This window comes from Oryctolagus cuniculus, chromosome X, assembly GCF_964237555.1.
Source record: "Oryctolagus cuniculus chromosome X, mOryCun1.1, whole genome shotgun sequence".
In the NCBI taxonomy this organism is placed as follows: domain Eukaryota; kingdom Metazoa; phylum Chordata; class Mammalia; order Lagomorpha; family Leporidae; genus Oryctolagus; species Oryctolagus cuniculus.
Window position 1 is genome coordinate 78,723,174 of NC_091453.1, and position 16,890 is coordinate 78,740,063.

The 16,890-nt window shown below is 36.6% G+C and overlaps 1 protein-coding gene and 1 non-coding gene across 2 annotated transcripts in view; both read right to left on the minus strand.

The window, feature by feature from the left end:
- Positions 1-16,890, minus strand: part of HTR2C (5-hydroxytryptamine receptor 2C) — a 354,866-nt gene that overhangs the window by 164,534 nt on the left and 173,442 nt on the right. The window lies entirely within an intron of this gene.
- MIR1911 (microRNA mir-1911) lies at positions 11,704-11,762 on the minus strand. Its single transcript, NR_162719.1, has one exon. It is a non-coding gene; the product is annotated as a microRNA mir-1911 (primary transcript).

Consider the following 16,890-nt stretch of genomic DNA (forward strand, 5'->3'; position numbering starts at 1 on the left):
AAAAAAAATTTATGTGATTGAAATCATAGCATGTATCTTCTCAGACCACAAAGGAATAAAACTAGAAATCATCAAGAATAAAAATAGAAAATTGACAAACATATGGAGATTAAACATACTACTTAATGACCAATGGATCATTGAAATTAAAAAAGAAGGGCCGGCGCCGTGGCTCACTAGGCTAATCCTCCGCCTAGCGGCGCCGGCACACCAGGTTCTAGTGCCAGTCGGGGCGCCGGATTCTGTCCCGGTTGCCCCTCTTCCAGGCCGGCTCTCTGCTGTGGCCAGGGAGTGCAGTGGAGGATGGCCCAAGTGCTTGGACCCTGCACCCCATGGGAGACCGGGAAAAGCACCTGGCTCCTGGCTCCTGCCATCGGATCAGCGCGGTGCACCGGCCGCAGCGCACTGGCCGCGGCGGCCATTGGAGGGTGAACCAACGGCAAAAGGAAGACCTTTCTCTCTGTCTCTCTCTCTCTCACTGTCCACTCTGCCTGTCAAAAAAAAAAAAAAGAAATTAAAAAAGAAATAAAAAACTTTATTGATACAAATGAAAATGAAAAAACAGTACATCAAAACCTGTGGGATATGGCAAAGGCAGTATTAATAAGGAAGTTTATAGCAGTATGTGTTTACATTAAAAAATAGGAAGTTTTTAATTAAATTATAACTAAATATCAAGGCCTTAGAAAACCAGGAACAAGTAAAACTCAAAATTAACAGGAGGCAAGAAATAACAAGAATCAAAGAAGGAATAAATAAAACTGAAACTAAACAAAATACAAAAAAATCAAAAAAACTAAAAGTGGATTTTTGAAAAGATAAAATAGATAAACATTTGGCCAGGCTAACAAGGAAAAAAAAGAGAAATAAATAAATAAAATTGGAGATGAAAAAGGAGATATTACAACTGATACCACAGAAACACAAAGGATCACAAGAAACTACTATGAACAACTATATGCTAACAAACTGGAAAACCTCCAAAGAATGGACAAATTCTTTGATACATATAATCTACCAAGATTAAATCAAGAAGATATAGAAAATCTAAATAGACCAAAAACTAACTATGGAATTGAAGCAGTAATTAAAAACTCTCCCATCAAAGAAATATCCAGGATCTGATGGTGTTACTACTGAATTCTTCAAAATATTTAAATACTTTTCAAACTATTCCAAAATGCTGAAAAGGATGAAACTATACCAAACTCTTTTTATGAGGCCAGCATCACTTTGATACCAACCAAAAAAAAAAAAAAAAAAAGAAAAAAAGACACAATACAAAAAGAAAACTATCAATAAGTATTCTTGATGAACATAGAAGGAAAAATTCTCAAATTGAAGCCAACACTAAATCAAGCAGATCCTGCATCATGACCAAATGGGATTATCCTAGAGATGTAAGGGTGGTTCAACATTGGCAAGTCAATAAACGTCAAAAATCACATCAACAGAATGAAGAACAAAAATCACACAATCACCTCAACAAATGTAGAGAAAGTATTTCATAATATTCAATATCCTTTCATGGTAACCCCCCCATAAAATATTTATGGAAGGAACATACCTCAAAATTATAAAGCATGTGACAAACCAGCAGCCAACATCACACTGAATGGGGAAAAGCTGAAAACATTTCCCCTCAGAGTTGGAGCAAGACAAAGATGTCCACTTTCACCACTTTTATTTAGTATAGTATTGGAAGTATTAGCAAGAGCAATTAGGGAGGAGAAAGAAATATAGGATACTGAAATAGAAAAGGAGGAAGTCAAAATATCCATGTTTCCAGATGACACAATTTTGTACATGGGGAAATCTAAAACACTCCACCAAAAAGCTGTTAGAACTGACAAGGCAATTCTAAAGTCACAGGTTTACAAAATCAACATAAAAAATAATAGCATTTTTATACACCAATAATAAACTCACTAAAAGAGAAATCAAGAAAGAAATCCATTCACAATAGCTACAAAAAATTAAAGTTAAAATAAATTTAAACAAAAAAAGAAAGACCTCTACAATGAAAATTATAAAATATTGATGAAAAATAATCAGGACACAAAAATGTGGAAAGATGTTCCTTACTCATGGATTGGAAAATTAATATAATTAAAATGTCTATACTACTTAAAGGAATCCACAGAGTCAATGCAATCCCTATCAAAATACCAATGACAGGAGCCAGTGTTGTGATATAGCAGGTAAAGCTGCAGTCTATGATATTGGCATATAGGTGCCCATTTGTGTCCTTGCTGCTACACCTCTGATTCAGTTCCCTGTTAATTGCTTGGGAAAAGCAGCAGAATGTAGCCCAGGTATTTGGGCCCCTGCACTCACATGGAAGACCTGGGTGAAATTCCTGGCTGCTGGCTTCAGTCTGGCTAAGCCTTGGCCATTGTGGTCATCTGAGGAGTGAATCAGTGGACTGAAGATCTCCATTTCTGTCTCTCTCCCTCTCTCTCTATAACTCTGACTTCCAAATAAATAAATCTAAAAATATTACAATGACTTTTTTTACAGTATTAGGAAAAATAATTCTAAAATTTATGTGGAATCACTAAAGACCCAGAATATCCAAAGCAATCCTGAGGGGAGAAAATCAAGCTGGAGGTATCACAATACCTGTTTTCAAAGCATACTAAAAAGCTATCCTAAGGAAAACAGCATGGTACTGGCATAAATACTGGCACATAGATCAATGAAACAGTATAGAGAGCTGATAAATTAATCTAAGTACCTACAGCCAACTGATCTTTGACAAAAGAGCCTAGAACATATGTTGCAGGAAGGATAGTCTTGTCAATTAAGGGTGCTGGCAAAACTGCACATATATTTGTAGAAGAATGAAATTAGAACCCTCCCTCTCGCCATATACAAAAATTAACTCCAGATGGTTTATGACCTAAATTTAAGACCTGGAACTGAATTTTCCAGAAGAAAATTTGGGGTAAACACTTTAAGATATTGGGGTAGGTGATAACCTCTTGGATAAGACCCCAAAGTGCAGGCAACAGGAAAAAAAAACTATACAAATGGGACTATATCAAACTCAGAAGCTTCTGCACAACAAAGAAAACAATTGGTAGAGTGAAGAAGATATTTGTAAGCAATTTATCTGACAAAGGATTAAAACGCAGAATTTATTAGCAACTCAACAAAACCTCAACAACAACAAAAACAACTCAGTTAAGAAATGGGCAAAGATTCTGAATAGACAGTTCTCAAAAGAATAAATACAAATGGCCAACAAATATATGAAAAATGCTCAACATCACTAGTCATCAGTGAAATGCAAATCAAAACCACAATGCAATGTCATCTCACCCCTCTCAGAGTGGCTATTATCCAAAATACAGAGCAAAAATTATAGTGAGGATATGGAGAAAGGGGAACTCCTGTACGGTATTGGTGGAACATATATTAGTGCAGCCACTGTTGTAAATAGTATGAAGATTTCTTTAAAGCTAGAAATAGACTTGCCATATGATATAGCAATCCCACTACTTGGTGTATGCACAAAAGGCATGAACTCATTGTATTAAAGAGATACTTGCTCCAATGTGTTTATAAAAGCACCATTCACAATAGCTAAAATATTGAATCAACCAAGGTGTCCATCACCAGATGAATGAAGAAAAATTATATATATATTATACATATACATATATATGTACACACACAGTAGAATATTATTCAGACATTAAAAATGGAATCATTTGCAGCAAAATGGTTGGTAATGGAGGACATCATGTTGAGTGAAATAAGCCACACACTGAAAGGCAATTAATGCATGTTTTCCCTCATATGTGGGAACAAAAATTAAAAAATAAATAAATAAAACTCAGTCAAACACAGAATATTGATCACTAGTGGCTGGGAGGGTTAGGACAGATGAAAGGAGTTTGGATTTAAAAACAGGGAAGCTGGGTGTGATTAATTTACTATGATAATATGAAATGTTACTAGGGTAAATGGGGTGAGGGTATATGGAAACTTATTGTACTATCTCAAAAACTCTGTGTAAATTTAAATTTAATAGGTAAAAAATATGGGAAAATTCTTATGCTCACAAAAAAATTAGTATTCAAAAACCACCTTAGACACAGGTCTTTAGAATAGCTGTTAAGAAACTTGTTAAGACACCTGTGTCCCACTGCATTACCTGTAAAAGGATTCAGTACCCGCCTCAGGCTTCTGACTCCAGTTTCCTGTTAATACAGACCCTAGGAGTCAGTAGCGATGGCTCAAATAGTTGAGTTCCTGCCACCCACAGACATCTGAATTAAGTTCTGGGCTCCCAACTTCAATCCCAGGCCAGGTCTGGCTGTCACAGGCATCTCTCTCTCTCTTTCTCCCTCTCTCCTCTCCACCTCTCAAATAATTTTTTAATTGCCTTAATATTTCTAAATGAAATAAGTGTGAGGAAGTGGACATTTAATTTCTCTAATATATCTCAATTCTAGAAGCTTATCTTCATTGTATTTAAAACAGTGAAACTACAAGTTAAGTACAGTATAGCATATTTAAACTGAGAAAAATACAGAAATTTGTTAAGGTTCATATACACAGAGTTTACATTTTCATATGCTTAATATCTTTTTCCTCCAAGATGAAGACTCGGTTCAATGTAATACAGTAAAATAATAAAATTGTATAAGCTTCTCAGTCTTTCACATTCATAGACACCTGTGAAATGAATTCTAATAGAGATAATATAGATTAAAATACTTAGAATGATAAGTGCATAATAAAAGCTAGTCATTTATAAAATAAATCTAGTCTTTAAGTGTGGTCAGAGCTTTACCCAAAGTTATATTAATATTCAATTACTTAACAGTCATTTGATCACAAAGATCTAGTTAAAAAATAATATTCCTTAGCTAGAATTAAAGATAAAGACTATCAAATTACCAAAATTCAAGTAGTTACATGATTAGTTCATGAATGTTTAGTTTTTATAGAACTTTTTATTAAAAATTTTCCTTTTTATTGATAACCAAAGAAAGTATACTTCAATGCTTAGTGGAAATAGTTTTTCTTCTTTACTTTTTACTCTAGTCGCCCATTTAGAGAAAACAGAGGTTGATTTTATGGTTTATATGTGCCACCCACTGGTGAAATTCATGTAATCACAGAGATTGGAATCTTAGGTTTTTGGAGACACTGAAAGAGACTTAACTTTCTCCCAACAGAAACACATCAGCGAAGACAAATATTTTACTTTTCATTAATATTCCTTACATTTTGAATATATCTTCCATTTGAAATTAAGGACATTAAATATAGCTTCATCTATGAATTCAGTAGCATAAATTCAATAGGACATATTCAATAACACATATTCAAAGCCCTGCTCTGTTCTTCAAACAGGAAATCCAAACACAGTCTTTCTTATTTTAAATAAGAAGGGGACAGTAAGCCAAGAGTTTATGCAATGAGGTTAAGTAAAATAGAAAAATGAGCAAGCTTATTAAATTTTCTTTTTTGACAGGCAGAGTGGACAGTGAGAGAGACAGAGAGAAAGGTCTTCCTTCTGCTGTTGGTTCACCCTCCAATGGCTGCTGCGGCTGGCACACCACGCTGATCCGATGGCAGGAGCCAGGTACTTATCCTGGTCTCCCATGGGGTGCAGGGCCCAAGGACTTGGGCCATCCTCCACTGCACTCCCTGGCCACAGCAGAGAGCTGGCCTGGAAAAGGGGCAACCGGGACAGAATCTGGCGCCTCGACCGGGACTAGAACCCGGTGTGCAGGCGCCGCAAGGCGGAGGATTAGCCTAGTGAGCTGCGGCGCTGGCCGTGCTTATTAAATATTAAGTGTCTTACTTTAATTATCTTTCAAAGATTTTTCCACAGAATTTTGAGGAGGAAAAAAAAAACTTTTTAAAATTAGCCAGTATAATTCTTCCAGGTTCCAAGTATAGTCTTAATCTAGAATAAGGAAAACTCTTTGTTTCACAGAGCACCTGGCCTCACTCTCACATGTACTGCTAGTACTAAATCAAAATAGCTTTTTGGATTCATTATGAATAGAGGTAAAATTTACCTTTGCCAGGATTCTACATTTACAAAGAGAGAACCAACATGGAAACTACAGTGGCTTGGCTTGCAGGTGTATGAATTTACAAATGTACATGATCACATTAAGACTCCAAATGTCCTACCACATGTAATGAAAGAATAAAAGGAAAACAGGAAAGAAAGGAAGGAAGAGGGTGGGAGGGAGGGAAGGACATAACATTATATATGCTTAAAATTTTATCTATGAAATACATGAAATCTGTTCTCTTTATATAAATAAATAAGCAAATAAATAAATATAGGTAAGTAGACCGATAACTAAAATTCTGTACTATCATACTTAATTTTTAAAAATTTATTTGTTTCAGAGACAGAGACAGGGAGAGACAAAGAAGAGAGAGTGAGCTTCCATCTGCTGATTTACCCCCCCCAAATGCCTGCAATGGCTAGGAAACCTAATCCAGGCCTCCCATTTGAGCAGCAAGAATCCAGCTACTTAAGCTATTACCACTGCCTCCAAGGGTCTGTATTACCAGGAAGCCAGAGTCAGGAGATACAGTCAGGTATCAAACTCAGGCACTCTGATACTGAATGCAGGCATCTTAGCTGGTATCTTAACTGCCAGGTTAAATGCCCTCCTCTGCCCTTCACATCCCTCCCCTCTCCATTTTATTAAATATTTCTCAGTGAGAAAACCACAAGGGAAAAATCTCATTCAACCTTGATTGTCTTGTTGATGATCTTATTTTAAAAGAATGGCATCAGGTCATGGAAAAATCATTAAGTGTTTTTTGGGGACTTAATGTTATGTGAACATTGGGTGACCAGCCTATTCATTTTTTTTTTTTCTTTTTTTTGACAGGCAGAGTGGACAGTGAGAGAGAGAGACAGAGAGAAAGGTCTTCCTTTGCCGTTGGTTCACCCTCCAATGGCCGCCATGGCCGGCGCGCTGCGGCCGGCGCACCGCGCTGATCCGATGGCAGGAGCCAGGAGCCAGGTGCTTTTCCTGGTCTCCCATGGGGTGCAGGGCCCAAGCACCTGGGCCATCCTCCACTGCACTCCCTGGCCACAGCAGAGGGCGACCAGCCTATTCAAAATATAGTCTTTGCTATATTTTGAATAGAGAAAAATTCTACCATCAAAGTTTTAGATTCTTGATATTTTTTTTTTGGACAGGTAGAGTTAGACAGTGAGTGAGAGAGAGAGAGAGAGAGAGGTCTTCCTTTTTCCGTTGGTTCACCCTCCCAAAGTGGCCGCTACAGCCAGCATGCTGAAGCCAGTACACTGCGCTGATCCGAAGCCAGGAGCCAGGTGTTTCCTCCTGGTCTCCCATGCGGGTGCAGGGCCCAAGAACCTGGGCCATCCTCCACTGCATTCCCGGGCCACAGCAGAGAGCTGGACTGGAAGAGGAGCAACCGGGACAGAATCCGGCGCCTTGACTGGGAATAGAACCCGGGGTTATATTTGGAACATAAAACAAATTTCAGCACTTAAGGAAAATCAAAATTTTAGGAAAGAGAAAAAGAAAGAATAACTCTTAATTATTAGTCCAAGGATCCTGATACTATGCAGTTCAAGTACTTTGTTAGGAGTATATTCAGACAAATACAAGCAGTTAAGATTCATAGTTGTAAGAAGCTCCACTTAGCATATGTGAAAGACAGTTTTCAAGATTGCATTGTTGTCCTTTGAGATAAAGGCTAAGTTGGTTATTCTTTTTTTATCTCATAATTTGTAAGGGTGAAGAATACGGGCATACAATCCATCTATTCTAAACCAACTTTTAGGCTCACTTAGATGGAAATAAAATTAAATGTTTGGAGAGTTACTACAATAACATAATGAATAAGTAGGGTTTTTTCAATATAGAGTCTGTAATAAACAACTGATTATAAAGATCATAGGCAATCACGTGATAAAGGAGACCCGAGCGCACTGGTTATATTTGAAGATTTATTTATTGGTCCCAAGATGGTGGTATAGCAACAGCATGATCCAAGCTATGTGGGGCAAAATAGATAAAAAGGAGAGAAGATACATGCTGGAAATAGAGCCATGGGAAATTATTTACAGGAAGTCCAGGAAAGCAATATAGACTGAGCAGGTCTACACTGAAACAGCTAATAAGAAAGGGAAGCAGTGGAGGCTCAGACCACGGAGGTTGGTGCCAGCCAAACTAACCAAAAACAGGAGAGAGAAGACCCAAATCAATAAAATTAGAGATGAAAAAGGAAACATAACAACAGACACCACAGATATAAAAAGTATCATCAGAAATTACTACAAAGAACTCTATGCCAACAAACTGGGGAGCCTAGAAGAAATGGATAGATGCCTGGACACAAACAAGTTACCTAAATAGAGCCATGAAGATGTAGAAAACCTAAACAGACCCATTACCAAGGCGGAAATTGACTCAGTAATAAAGGCCCTCCCAGAAAAGAAAAGCCCAGGAACAGATGGCATCACTGCTGAATTCTACCAGACATGTAAAGAAGAACTAACTCCAATTCTTCTCAAGTTGTTCAAAACAATTGAAAGAGAGGGAATCCCCCCAAATTCATTCTACGAAGCCAGCATCACCTTAATTCCTAAACCCAGAAAAGACACAACAGAGAAAGAGGACTACAGACCAATTTCCCTGATGAACATAGACGCAAAAAATCCTCAACAAAATTTTGGCCAATTGAATCCAACAACACATCAGAAAGATAGTTCACCTAGAGCAAGTGGGTATGCAGGGATGGTTCAACATTCGCAAATCAATCAATGTGATACAACACATTAACAAATTGAAGAACAAGAACCATAAGATTATCTAAATAGATGCAGAGAAAGCATTTCATAAAATACAACATCTTTTCATGATGAAAACTCTAAGCAAATTGGGTATAGAAGGAACATTCCTCAACACAATCAAGGCAATTTATGAAAAACCCATGGCCAGCATCCTATTGAATGGGGAAAATTTGTAAGCATTCACACTGAGATCCAGAACCAGATAAGGATGCCCACTCTAACCACTGCTATTTAACATAGTCCTGGAAGTTTTAACCAGAGCCATTAGGCAAGAAAAAGAAATGAAAGGGATTTAAATTGGGAAAGAGAAAGTCAAACTATCCCTATTTGCAGTTGACATGATTCTATATATAGGGGATCCAAAAGACTCCACCAAGAGACTATTGGAACTCAAAGAAGAGCTTGGTAAAGTAGCAGGATATAAAATCAATACACAAAAAACAACAGCCTTTGTATACACAAACAATGCCATGGCTGAGAATGAACTTCTAAGATCAGTCTTATTCATAATAGCTACAAAAAAATAAAATGCCTTGGAATAAATTTAAACAAGGATGTCAAAGATCTCTCTGATGAGAATTACAAAACATTAAAGAAATAGAAGAAGATACAAAAAATGGAAACATCTTCCATATTCATGAATTGGAAGAATCAATATCGTCAAAATGTCCATTCTTCTAAAAGCAATTTACAGATTCAATGTGATCACAAAAGATAAAACAAGAATCAATGTTTGGTTGAAGTCTTCTGGGACAAAGTTATGTTCAACATTTCCATAGATAGGTGGGAGAAATAGCACTCTGGCTAGCTGGGAAAATGAGACCTCTAATATCAGTGATCTAAGAGACAATGAATATTAATATTTTGTGGTCATTAAATGAAGTAAAATTTGTGCCTCAGTTCTCCTCATTTGTAAGGTAGGGAAAATGTAACTACCTACATGCTATGAGTGGGTGCTGAATGTTTTACATGGACGGACTAAGTGTTGAACTAAAGTTAGCTTTTGTAATGATTGCTATCATCATTTTCTGTATAATTATCATTGAGTCCAGTTAAAAAGGCTATTGGGATAGACATACGAGGCTTTGGAGAAAACAGTCCTTGAAGAGAGGGCTGAGAATTTTGCTCTCTGGGAATCAGAATATCATCATATGATACAAAAACCATAAAAATGTCCATGAAGAATGAAATTTTCAAACTTATGAATGGGACTTATCTATCAGAGGAATTGTGTTTGGCATTAAATAAACAGAAGCAAAAGAAAAAAAATTGGAAAATCTTTGGGATTTCAGAACTGGACACTTCAAAGGGAACCCTAACCTTACTTGAGAAGAGAGAGGAATGTATCCCCTTAAGGGAGAAAATGTAGGAGGTACTTCCCTTAATTGGCAATAGAACACTGTTAGTATTCATCTTTTGGTACTTTGATTTCTTTACCCTCTAAATGGCAATAGTGCACACATATCGCTTGGAACAGTGCCTGGGCCTGAGCAACCACTTAGTTAACTTTTAGTTATTATTGAGCTTTGATGGTGCTTCCTATCTGGCTGTGCTGAAATGATCTTAGCAAGCAAAATTGCCATGTTAACTAGAATTATGTTATTCAGCTATTCTTTGCATTTATTGGAAAATTAAATCAGTAATTAATATTCAAAAGTTGTGTATCTCTAATGGAGGAAAGAAGAAAGTGTGAACAATACATATAGGTAGCAGACTCTAGAAGGAAGAACAAAAATCATGACTTCCGGACTGTATTCTTCAATACGTGAGATTTTCTGTAAATATACTGAATGTCATTTTTCTTTTCTATACCTAGAGTTGAAACTTAGCTGGTAATGAATTTTTTCCCTTAGGGTAAAGGGCCTGTAGTGAAATGATTAAGTGTATTTGTAGAGGGAAGGGGGTATTGGGAGAAAACATTTCAACCAAAAAATAATAATTCATGGGTCTAGATGTATGGTGCTGGGAAATCCCATGTATTTAAACTCATAAGAAGCCTTCACTTATTCATTAAGAATAGCTCAGATATAGGAGTAAGTACTAGGTATGCTAAAGTACACAAGGCAGACAAGGTCCCAAAATTATTTTTCCTTTGAATGAAAAGGATCGTTGAAAAAAAAAAAAAAAAGAAGGAGAACTGTCTGCTTTCTCTTTATTTGCATCAAAATTGAACAGAGATTCACGAACACAAAAGGCCTTTCTGGCCTCCTCCCAAATTTTCCTGACTAAAGATCAAATATAAATTATTTTTAGGGTGGTTGCTTATCAGCTCAGAGATGCATCGTAAGCAGACACTCTTTCAATAAAGTTACCTTACTACACTTTTCCCACCTCTGAAGTCAGAGACTACTTTTACTTTGTCCTGTAACATCTTCAAAATTCATTGTCCTTTTGTTAAAATACTATTTCAGTTGGGATCCTGAGCCACTGTCTTGAGTTGTTTTTCTCCCACATGATGTGCACTGCATGTGTTAATGAACTTGCTTATTTCTCTCTTGTTCATCTGTTTTATGTTGCAGAGGAATTTGTCTCAACTATGAATTTATGATGATAGAAGGCCAACATATTCACTTTAGATCAGCCACATGAAATGCAAAAGCCTTGGGGAGACAATGATAAGCAAAAGTGAAAAAAGAAAATAAAGCTGTTTCACAGACACATCTTATATAGGGGAACATGGACAAACATTGCTTTTTCAATGTTTACATGACAAGCTGTGCTGAAGTTGTGGAGGGACACATTTTCTTAATCTGTGAAAGGAACATAGCCAAGCACAATGACAACTGAAGCTCCATGTGATATCTTGAGGGCACCAGGTGAAAGTCCCCTGAACAGGTAAGCAGCATTCTCTTGGAAGGTACTGGTGGTGAAATGGCAGAGCATCGGCAGAGACCACAATGCCTGGTGGGAGACTGTGCATGTCCAACAGACATGGTGGTACTCAGCAGATGCCCAGCAAATGATGATGGATACCCAGTGGCAGGTGATGGATGCCAAGTGGTAGATGGATGCCCAATAAGAGATGTCAGATGTCCAGTGGCAGATGATGTATGATGAGCAGATACCGTGAATGATGGTAGGTGATGGTGGATATATATGTGTCCATGACAGCCCAGAAGAGTTGCAGCAGTGCATGATGCAAATTGATTTATTCACAATCACATGTAAGAAGACTCCAGGGACAGCCTGAAGAACTCAGGGAAATGGGGGTACTTTTCCAGAAGGCCGGAAGACTTCTGTTAGCATATGAGAATGAAAAACCAGTGCAGTTAGGGCATCACTTTCAAGACTGTCTCTCTGTTACTCACAATTCTGAGGCCTGTCATAATCTTAAGTGCTTTTAGGGGCCAAGTAGGTAATACCAATAAGACAGATAGATGTAAGCAGATGGAAAGTGGTAGAAAACATCAAAGTTGGAACTCACTATTAAAAATATTCAAATTACAGAGTTTAAAACTTGTTGGCTAAGCCAAAACAGAATTCAGCTGCAGGCAGAAGTCAACCATGCTTTAGGTGAAAAATAAGTGTCAATATCCTAGGGTCTAAATATGATTTAAGCGGTAATGTGGTACTACCTTTATACAAATAAGAAAATTGTTTCATTTTGAGAATGAATTCTAGGCACACACACATTAGAGATATTTAATGCATATGAGAAGACTGAAGTCTGCCACCTGTCGACCAAATCAAAGAAGTCAGGGAAACTCTTATCACATGTTTATTTTCACGAACTATATATGTTTCCAGAACAATTAGGAAAACTTTGGACTCTACCGAATGACTTTTGATGGAATCCCTAAAAATCCCCAAGGATGACAGTGGAAAATATGAGAGGATCTATACTTTCTGGATCTATTCACAAACCTTCTTTCCAAAATATACTTCTGGAGCCTGGGTTTGAGTATCTTTTACTAAAAGACATAAATCTCTAACAAAAGGTAGTTATGGTTCAAAAAAATTTTTGAAAGAAATGAAAAGTAAATTATAAAATGAGGAAGATAATATATAAGCATATATTCCATCTTAATGGGATAAATAAATGACAGAGGAAATTCATATATATATATGGATTCATACACACATATAGATTAGAAATTTTGTAGGAGGGGAAGTGACTAATTTAGTGATTTCTTTTTTTAAAAAATATACTCAGTCTCTAAAGAAGTCCTTTAAGTGACATATGACATGAAGCAATGATTTAAGAACAAGGCCTTTGGGGCTGATGCTGTGGTGTAGGAGTTAAGCTGCCACCTGTGATGTTAGCATCTCTTGTGGATGCTGGTTTGAGTTCTGGCTGCTTCACTTCCAATCCAGCTCCCTGAAAGTGCTCCAGGGAAAGCAGCAGCAGAAGGCCCAAGTACTTGTGCCCCTGCCACTCACGTGGCAGACCCAACTTGTGCCCCTGCCACTCACATGAAATTCCAGGCTATTATCTTTGGCCTGGCCCTGCTCCGGCAGTTGCAGCCATTTAGATAGTGAACCAACAGATGGAAGATCTCTATCTCTCTCTCTCCCTCTCACTCTGTAATTCTGCCTTACAAATAAATAAATAAATCTGAAAAATAAAAAAGAATAAAGGCTTTGGAGTTTGTTAGGCCTACAGTTAATAATCCGTTTTGCCATTGAAAAATTCTGAAGACTTAAGAACATTATTTAACATCTCTAAATACTTTTTTGCTCATCTTTAAAATGTGAAAAAATAGATACTAGGGATTATTATGTGAGGATTAATTGACCTAGTACATTCAAAGAATGTTGAGCACTCTTTGGGAAAATAGTTTTCAATTAATGATATTTATAATAAACATAAAGATGAAATATGGTGACTATAGTGGGGAGCTTTTCAGAGTTACTAGTCAACAATTTTAGTGTTCTTCATTTCTACTTCTCAATATCTCAAAATTCTATTATACTTTAATAGTTGATTAATTTACTTTATACACAGATAATCCTATATTTTGGTCACACCAAACCTTTTAAAACTTCCACAGGTATTGTAGCTACCAGATTTAAAATGGATCTTCAAAATATTCTTGAAAATGTATATTAGTAAAAATTATGCATGGATGTCAAGGTATTTTTGCTCTGAACCAAGATAAACTTGTACTAACTTCTTACATGTCTGCACAAGATCTAGTTTGAGGCACTAAGAAGGATACAACAACAGTTTGTAAAGAGCCCCTATCAGAGCAACATTAATTCTGCTAAAATTGAAGCAAGATTAAACATCAAATTCATGCTGAAAGATTGGGTGTAAAAATGGTGAAGTTATTGATGCTTTATGAAAAGTTTATAGGGACAATACCTTAAGGGGGGGGGGGCTGGCATAGTGGGATAGCATGTTAAGCCTCTGTCTGCGATGCCAGTATCCCATACGGGTGCCAGTTCAAGACCCGACTGCTTTACTTCTGATCCAGCTCCTTGCTAATGCACCTGGTAAAGCAGCAGAAGATGACTCAAGTGCTTGGCCCCCTTCACCAACGTGGGAGACCCGGAAGAAGCTCCTGGCTTCTGGCTTCAGCCCTTTGGGGGAATTAACCAGCTGATAGATAATATCTCTTTTTGCCTCTCTTCCTCTCTCTGTAACTCTGCCTTTCAAATAAATTAAAAAAAAAAAACTTCTGTTTTTAAAAGTCCGGCAGTTTACAAATGGATAACTTGTTTTGAGGAGAGGTGAGACAATGTTGAAAATGAAGCCTATAGCAGCAGGCCATCCCTATCCATTTACAAGAAAAAAATTCATCTTGTTCATGACCTAATCAAGCAGGAATGATGGTTAACAATAGAAACAATAGCCAGAATCATAGATGTCTCAATTGACATACACAACTCTGACTGCAAAATTAAACTGGAAAGAACTTTCAGTTTGCTCTCTACCACAACTGTTGTGCCTAGAGTAACTACAGTCAAGGCAGAGATTTCAATGGGAATTTTAAACCAGTGGGATCAAGAGCCTAAAAATATATTCAAAGAATTGTAAAAAACCATGACTTTATAAGTATAAAGATAATGTACAATCAAAGCAACTGCTACCAAGAGGTAACATTAATCTACATAGATATTGTATATATATTCTGGTGTCTTTAAACTGATGAAAAACAGGACAGATTAAACATGATGCTTCAAATACACATAGAATGAGAGGACAACAAAATGGGAAAAGAATGCTACAAAAGAAGAAATGGCTTGAATAGTGACATGGTAAATATTGCAGACTCAGTGTTTTCAAGGAGCATTCAGGAGATGCAAAATTTTTCATCATTTTTTCTTTAAGAGGTCATCATGACTTAAAATGCACTGATGCTGTACAATGATAATTCACATTTCACTGCTACTGAAGGTTTCATTTAAGTCTGCCATTTCTTAAAAGAGATGAATTTAACATAGCTGTATGAACTCAGAAAAAAAACATGTCAAGCTGCCACAAGGGAAATAGATACGATCTGGCATCCTAAATCAATAAGAAGTTTTAAAAATTCAAATCTTCATGTTAATCCAACTTCAAACTTAAAGTATGTTAGCTACATGGAGGTTGCATTGTTACATATTTATAATATAGCTATAACCTATAAATAATAGCTCCAAGGATGAAAACATACATTAATGAAGTATCGTGTAATAGTAACGAGGTAATTTAAGGTTGCATTCAATTTATTATACAAATAAATTTAGGGCCAGCAATGATTTTTTAAATTTTTTTCCTAAGAGAAACATGATTTGCTATCCTTTGGGCTAATTATTACAAATACTTTCTTTTGAAATTTTAATGTTTATTTCATATTTACAAATGCTCATTGGGGAACTGTCCAGATCTTGTGTTAATGTTTCATTAACTTTGTTTTTCTTATTTTTTAGCTTTGCGAGTTCTTCATTTATTTATTTTACAAATCCTTAACTCTATGTAATATTATTGAATATTCTCTACCAGCTTGTGGCATCCATTCCGTTCACTCAATGGTTTCATCCAAAGAGTAAACATTTTAAAGTTTGATGAAGTTCATTTTATGCATTTGTTTTATGGCTCATGGTTTTTTACATCATAGATAAGGATTGTTGACCTAAGTCTATATCATAAAGATTTTTCTCTTGTGTTTTCTTCTGGAAGTTTAATGATTTTGAATGTCACATTTACTCTATATTCAATTTAGAGTTAACTTTATTCAAAGTGTGAAATATGGACCGAGTCCTTTTTTTTGTATGTGGGTGTCTAATATTTGTAACAATGTTAAAAAAGACTCTTCTTCCTCCAGTGAAATGCCTTTGAAGCTTTGTTAAAGATTAAATCAATCATATTTGTTGATTTCTGAATCTTCAGTTCTAATCTATTCATATAAGCATTTATCCTTCTAAAACAATACTGCCCCCGTAAGTACTGTAGCTTGATAGTAAGCTCTCAAGTCAAATATTATGAGTTGTCCAGTTTTACTGTTTTTCAAAATTGTTTTGATTATTCTAGGTCCTTTGCCTTTCCATATACATTTTAGAATTAGCTTGTTGAGTTTTACAACAACAACAAAAAAGCTGCTGGGACTTTAAAAAATTATTTATTTATTTATTTATTTATTTATTTGAAAGGCAGAGTGAGAGAGAGAGGAAGAGTCAAAAAGAAAAAGATCTTCCAATCACTGGTTCACTTCCCAAATGCCCATACCAGCCAGGGTTGGGCCAGGCCAAAGTAAGGAGCCTGGGAGTCCATTCAGGTCTCCTATGTGGGTGGCAGGGAACCAAGCACTTGGGCCATCTTCTCAAGTGCATTAGCAAGAAGCTGGATCAGAAGCAGAGCAGCTGAGACTTGAAGAGGCACTATAGTAGGGGACGCTGGTGTCACAGTTGCAGATTAACCTGCTGTTCCATACCACTGATCACTCTGGGATTTTCACTGGAACTGTGTTGAATCAACTGGTCATTCAAGGGAGAAGTGACATCTTAAGAATGTTAATCCTGTCATATTAAGTAGAACAGACAAAAAAAACTACTAAGAGGGATAATGTATTAAGTTGTTCATTAACAGTCAGGGCTATGCTGATCAAGTCACCGTAATCCTTCCAACCCATAAACAGGGTGTATCTGTT